Below are 211 nucleotides of genomic sequence, written 5' to 3' on the forward strand. Positions count from 1 at the left end.
CCCCCCTGTCAGGACCCTCTCCAGGGAGGGGAGCCCCCAACCCGTGTCCCAGGGCCGGGGCGGCAGCGGGATGCAGCTGGAGCAGCAGCTGAGCCGCTCCTTTCCCAGCGGTTCCTGCGAGAGATGAGCCCGTGGCCAGGGACGGTGGCACCGCAGGGACGAGCCCGTGGCCAGGGACGGTGGCACCGCAGAGACAAGGCCCTGGCCCAGG

The sequence above is a fragment of the Pterocles gutturalis genome, unplaced genomic scaffold (genome assembly GCF_000699245.1).
Source record: "Pterocles gutturalis isolate BGI_N339 unplaced genomic scaffold, ASM69924v1 scaffold13938, whole genome shotgun sequence".
In the NCBI taxonomy this organism is placed as follows: domain Eukaryota; kingdom Metazoa; phylum Chordata; class Aves; order Pterocliformes; family Pteroclidae; genus Pterocles; species Pterocles gutturalis.